Source organism: Gossypium arboreum, chromosome 8 (assembly GCF_025698485.1).
Source record: "Gossypium arboreum isolate Shixiya-1 chromosome 8, ASM2569848v2, whole genome shotgun sequence".
Taxonomy (NCBI): Eukaryota; Viridiplantae; Streptophyta; class Magnoliopsida; order Malvales; family Malvaceae; genus Gossypium; species Gossypium arboreum.
Window position 1 is genome coordinate 2356781 of NC_069077.1, and position 6000 is coordinate 2362780.

The following is a 6000-nucleotide window of genomic DNA, read 5'->3' on the forward strand; positions in this document are numbered from 1 at the left end:
AAAGTTAAAAGAGTGAAAAAGTAGAATAACGATAATGTTGGCGAGAATATTGCCTTGAGGAAGAGCATAATTGGGTCTTTATGTAAGGGTCTCTACCTATCTTGAGGCAATCATTTATACGAGAGTGTGTGGAGGCCAAGCTGCCGCTACACATGATTGGCTGGGGAGGTGTCCTTCATGTAATATGATTGTACTTCAAGCCCTTTTGTAGATCTTGCCTTCTGACTTTTGCCACATACTATTATTGGGGTTGTTAGCTACTTGCTGCCCAAGTGCTACATGTCAGCTAAAGGTTTATGGGACTTGACTTTCTTGGTTTGTTCGTTTCTTTGGGCTTAAAACATGTTTTCTTGAGTTGATATAACGTTATGTTGCCCTTAAGTCTAAGATAGGTTACGAAAAAACTAAAGGGATATTTGCAAGCAAACTCGATTAATACTACAAGTAATATTTAAGAATAGTGCCAACTGCTTGATCTATCGTAATTCGGTGTAGCAAATTAAACTAGTTTTCGCATTTAAGGAGCTTGAATACAAGCACTTTAGTCAGGTTTTAGTAAAGTTTTTATTACTTTATTTAAATTCAATAATTTGTGTAATTTGAGTTTTTTATTAACCTTAGGGGTTGAACGAGGCCTAAGGGTGAGCTAATATACTTTGTGAGTTGCAGTAAACCATTAGAAGGTGTGCTAACTCAATACTAGTCGCTGTGTTGCAACATAGAGAGTTGGATGTCGCAACTTAGGGAGCAGAATAGAAGAATTTCAAGATTGTCTTTAGTATCGCAACATAGCTTGAGGATGTCGTGACACACCCCTGAAGATACCCTGAAGATGAGCATACTGCTTTTGTTGTCGTGACACAGAACCTAGTGTGTCACGACATAGACTCTATAAGGGAAATAATTATAAGCCAGGGGCATTTTGATATGCACAATCAAACATTAAGCACGAGAATGACAACTTGTCTAGGGTTAATGATGACAACCACTCTAATTCTATAAATAGGCTCATTTAACCATATTATGGATAATTTTTCGTATTGTATAATTTCCTTCATAGTTTTAGTCTTTAGTTTCTCTCTTTTCTTAGGATTTAGGTTTATTTCAGTTTTGTTCTTTACTCTAATAGAAAGATAAGATTTGTTAACTTAATCAAACTCTATGAGGATTCGGCATTCTATTCAATACAAATCAGGCTTCTTCTAAACTTTATAATATTGAATTGTTCTTCATGTCTATTCTTTATATCAAGTTTATACTATTTATGAGATCTATGAGGAACTAATCCTCCTTTGGGGGATTAATGAGTGGAGGTATGATTAATTAACTGTTTTGTAGGGTTTTCTTATTAGATCAGCTGTTTAGGAAAGGAAGAAATTAAACCCTAAGCTTGACGACCCTAGAAAGTCATTAAGGTGGGAATTAACCCAAAATTGGTATGGGCTATCTGTGAACACCTTAACCCTGAATTAGTCTAGACTATGAGGTTGAGAGATAAGTAGTTCTTGTTGACTCATTATTCTAGTGGAAGATCGGAAGATCCTACTAGGGTATCGACTAGTTGATTGAACAAGAAGCCTGAAGCGACAGTTGATTATGACTATTTAAGTGACTTAATCACCCATGTTCAGATTTGATAAATTTTACTATTTGATTTCATTCTATCTATTTGTTTATGTTCTTTTATTATTATTATAAAAAAATCCCAAAAACCTTTCTTTATATTTCTTCATAATATAATCTATCTAAAGTACTAATTAGATCTATTTGTGCTTAGGTTAGAGTTAACTTAGTGCTTGCCTCCTTTGGGTATGATCCTCAGAGTACTCACCTATTTTGTTGTAACTATATTACAAACTAACCCGTAAAATTACAGATACCACATTTTTAATAGACTTTGTACAAGATTCTTACTCTGGACATTGTTATGTTTGGAGGCGGTTACTGCTTTAGGCATTGATGATGAACAAAACAAGAAAAATAATGAACACTTGATATGTCTATGCAGTTCGGCTTCCTTACGTTTGTAAGGCCTTGTCTAGAAATAATCTATTATCTTAGTAACTTGTACAATAAGTTATTACAACCTCTAACATTCACCAGATTAGATTCCTCACTTTTGAATATAAGATTTAGAAAACTCTCCTTTAAGTTTCTCCCTTGAAAACTTAGGAAAAAAACCAAGTCACACACACACACATGCACTTGATTTTACACTCAATACACTCACAAGAAATGCTCCTCAATGAATAAGAATAAGTGTTTTCAGAAAAGTACATCACCTATACAAGTCTCCAAAATTTTTAAAGAGTTGAGACTTAGTAACATTAACATACACTTCATTTACAGTCAATCTTCCCAATTAAACAACAGGATAATCAACATATAAAATATCTCCAATGAGATAAATCTTGAATCTTCAAGATATATTTTCAAGTTTTATGTGATTTAATCCAATCTTTTTTAAAATGGGGAAGATAATTTCCTTAATCTAATCCAAACTAATTTTTAGGATATATTGCTATAAATAATATGGCTACCATAAATGGACTTGCAATTGTTCAAAGTATCAGAAAATATTAAAACCCAAGGGTTTTGTTACCAAAATTTGCCAACATTAAACATGGCAAGTTTCTTAGTTGAGCAGTGCCAGACACTAGTGGGCATTGCTCCTTGGCATTGCTTAAGAATTACCTCAACAATTCCTCCTTTTGATCTTTTTTTAACAAAACGTAAAGAGGAGAACACATACAACAAAAGAAATAAATGCTCCCCCTAAGTAACGCATTAATAATCAAGGAAATCAACCATTAATGCTTTTGAAGAAGATGAACTCATTAATAATTAAAGTACGTAGAATTATATTATAACAAGCTTAATTGAAAAAAGGCTCACAAAAATAACAACCAAAGTAATCATAGTTCAAAAGTTTCAACAAAAATAATCTTAAATACAAAATAGAAAATTCCAAATCATTAGCAGACACAATCTCAACATCCTAGTATACTCCCTCTTTTAGTTCAACAATTTTGCCAAAGTTCTACTAAAATTGCTTGGCTATCAAGTCATTCCTTAAAGTTTTTGCTTGATGAACATTAACTTGAAGTTGTTGTATGACCCTTTCTAAAAGGCAATCTTAACATCAATATTTTGTCATATCTTTTTCTCAAAGATTGAAAATCACCTAGGAGTGCCCATATCAGTGCTAATTGGTACAAACACTACTTCCACATGTTGTGCTTCATCACTAGGAATGATTCCTAGATTGGCCTCTAAATGCTTCATTTCTAGCCACCTATATGAAAATTTCAACTCTACAGGCGTTCTTTTATATTTTTTAGTGGCAAGAATAATTTTAGAATTCTATTTATAAAATATCTAAAAAAAATTAAAGAAGGGAAAGGAAGACATAGCCCGGGGTAGACTCCTTTAGCATGCTTGATGATTTCTTGTTATATAATCTCCCCCAAGCCGAATTGCATGGCATCACATTTCTTTTTCGGGAAGTGATCATGCTATTTGTAACTATATTCCTTTGGCTATTAGGAATATAGTTTCTAGTGGCAATGACAAACAGGCCGACATAAGTAAGCTTTAGAGTAGATTCTTGAAGTTCAGTTGCCTGTGGCTAGGTTAAATGCACGACATTAGTAATGGTCTTGACCATTGTGTCAAAAGACTCATTTAGTTCAACATCAATAGAGCGGGGATGAAATAGAAGTTCTCAAATTTGTGCTGGACCAAAATTATACCACATTTCCTAACAAAAGCATTGTGGCACAGTTTGTTGCTTGACTCATCAATAGACTTTAAGAGGTTTGTATAGAATTCAAAAACAAACTTCTTTACATAAGGTTGTACAAAATTTACGAATTAGAGAAGACCATTATTCTCAAGAATAACATCAAAGCCTATATTTCCAAAGCTTCTTTCATTGATATTTTGTTCTTAAATGAAGTTTTTCTTAGCAAACAACAAGTACGTGTTGGTGTAGGTGGTGGAGAGGAAAGTTTATCCTTTCTTCTTTAACAGGGCTTTTTTTTTTACATCGAGTCTATTGGCTTATCTGCTTTCTTTTTAGAGGCTTTCTTTACTTTTGGAGATAAAATGATGTTAGGCCTTTTGGTATGGGTTATGGATACGAGATATAACTTCTTGAAGGGCACATTATCATTAGATTCTAACTTAGAAGAAGAATCTAAGACTAGATTGAATCATCTTCTCTTGGTAGAAGAAGAGAATAAAGGGTTTCCTTTGTCAACAACGACTTTTCCTTAGCTTTTCGATAAAGTTGTTTAATCTTCTTGGTTAATATTGATTCAGTATTTCTACAACCAACTGCACCAGTTGCAGTGTCAGGACTAATGCTTGGCCCAATGGTTACTCTTATAACCACAAGTTCTTCTTTCTCAAGTTCAATGACCATGGATGTTTTCCCAGTAACGTGATTTTCATTTTAAGAAAGATCAACAACAAGTTCGGTTATATTTGTTACAAAATCAACAGCCAAAGATAAAAGGATAGTGTCTATCTCATTAATAGAAGGACCATTTATTGAAATAAGAAAAGAGGATCATTCAAGGTTGTATCGCAAAATGAAAGCCTGAAAGAGTAATTCAATATGATCCCCAAACATTGGCTCATGATCAGGAACATGAGGGTTTTTAGGTAGATAATTTATTTTAGCAATTTCCTTTTCAACATTTTTAGAAGGCTCCACTACATTATTAAGGTTCACGTACTCATTCATGCATTATCCCCAACCTTCTTGGTTGGGGGTTTTTTGAATTTTTATCAACTTGATCAACTGATTAAGCCTCCCTTCCGGATGAATGCACTGTACTAGTGCTAAAAACTTCAAGAACCAAGGAAGACTGAGAGCAAGGGCAGCTAAAAGAAACAAGAACAAGGTTTTTATATATAGTAGTTTCCTTGTAGCACCACCCTTAATAAATTTTTCTCAAAAAAATAATGGTAGTCTGTGTGAATGAATTTGTTGTAAATATTGATCTTCAAAACATAAAAACAACAACAAATATTAACATTTGGATACCTTTCTTATTAATTGCCAAATGTTTCGAACTCGACAAACTCCAACTAAATTTTTCAGCGCTTCAAACCTTGTTGAATCTAGGGCATTTATAAACAAATCAACAAGTTGAATATTAGCCTTCACATATTGTAATTCAATTTTTCCATTTTCTACAATTTCTTGAACAAAGTGGTGCCTAATATTGATGTGCTTAGTCTTCAATGGTGATACACTAGTGCTACAACCAATTGACACTAATGCTAGTTCTAGTATAGATCAAAAGGTTATATCTCAACAACTCCCTACTACAATATACTTTGCCTTAGCTATTGACAAAGAACCTCCAGAAGCACTCTTTTGATCACTTACATTGCCTACCTAGTCTGCATTAATATAATTAACCAAGCTCATAGTTCTATCTTTCGATAACCAAATTCCAAAATTGAATGTGCCAAGAACATACCTTACGATACGTTTCATAACTTTGACATGAGACTCCATGGGATTGGATTGATACCAAACATATACACCTACAGTAAAACTTAAATCAAGTCTATTTGCAATCAAATACAACAAGCTTCCTACCATATTCCTATAAGTGCTAGGATCAGTGGGAACTCCCCTTGCACCTATGTTCATCTTTTCATGTAGTGACATTGGGGTCCTTGCTGGCTTGGCTCATTCCATTCCAAAAGAATTAATCAAGTTCTTAGAATATTATCTTAAGATAAAATGATCCCATTCTCAAGCTATTTTATTTTGAAGTCTCAAAAAATAAGACAGTTCTCCTATCATATTTATTTTGAATTCATTATTTATCATCTATAAAACTATTCTTGGTATTGACAGATGTGGAACCAAAGATTATATCATCAACATAGATTTTTTCAACAATAATACTACCTCTATTTCTCTTGATAAAAGTTGTTTTGTCAACAAAACCCTGTAGGTATCCTTAGCTTAAAACA